The following is a 1,304-nucleotide window of genomic DNA, read 5'->3' on the forward strand; positions in this document are numbered from 1 at the left end:
TAATGGTACGGGTTTAATTTAAATCTATATTTTATCGTATCAGATGTAGTGGGAGCAATGTTAAGAGTGATGGTGACGATGGCCATTTTACTTTCAGCTGCACTCTATACTTTAGTAGTACTAAGGGTAAATACGCGTGCACGCGCATATACCTATATTGATATCTTTTTTTATATGTATGTGTGCATTGTATACCTATATATTATTAACATAAATATAATTACTATATATCTTATATATATATATATGAATATATAATAAATAAATTATATATATTATTATTATATATTTATATATATATATAAATCAATAAAATAATGTAAATTATATATATAAATCTTATATTAAATATCTCTTCTCAAAATATATAAATCAATATCTGACATAAAAAATAATAATAAAATAACACAAATTCAAACTCATCTATATTACCTTCCTAATAAAAGTAAGAAATTCCCTTCCAAACCAACCCCAAACATAACCCACAAACCCCCCCCAATCTCTAATATTAAAATAAATAAATCTCGAATATATCTATAGTATATATAAATATCAGCATAAATTATCAAATAATATAATAAAAAAATATAAATATATACATAACTAAACAATATCAACTAAATATATATATAAACAAAAAATTTATATTATAATAACAAACTCACACAAAATCACACACATTTTACTTATCAAAAATAAAACTATAAAAATACACCTACACAAACAACATACACACCACAACCACCAACATACACACATTATAAAAATAAAATATATTTATATATGTATATATATACATACATACATATATATATATATATATATATATATATATATATATATATATATATATATTAAATTAAATCCTTTTAATCTATTGTGTGCCCTGCAGTTAGACTTAATTTATGGCTTGCATATTAGGGATCTACACGCCTTTTAGTTTACTTAATTCTTTCTAAATCTACCATGTTTCCACTTGTTCATTATCTCTGCCATTTGCTTTGAGAGTTTATAACATCTTTTAAACTATGAGATTTTGTTTCATTTTGTCTACTTGCTTACAAGTTTATCGTTGTTTTTATTTGTTTTCAATTTGCCAACTTTCAATAATTCAGTCTTAATGACGTTTCTTCTTTAAGTCGTTCATTTTAATTTCGTCATCCCCACTCCCAGAGTGTTAAAGTATACGTTTTCTACTCGCTTATTTTTACGGTAACACTTTTTTTTTGCCGAGTGTAGTGTTGATAAACTCTACGTTTTTCAGTGGCCTATTTTCACGGTTATTAATAGCATTGATTATCCAT

The sequence above is a fragment of the Penaeus japonicus genome, unplaced genomic scaffold (assembly GCF_977035675.1).
Source record: "Penaeus japonicus unplaced genomic scaffold, GWHDUDI00000001_assembly GWHDUDI00000014, whole genome shotgun sequence".
Taxonomy (NCBI): Eukaryota; Metazoa; Arthropoda; class Malacostraca; order Decapoda; family Penaeidae; genus Penaeus; species Penaeus japonicus.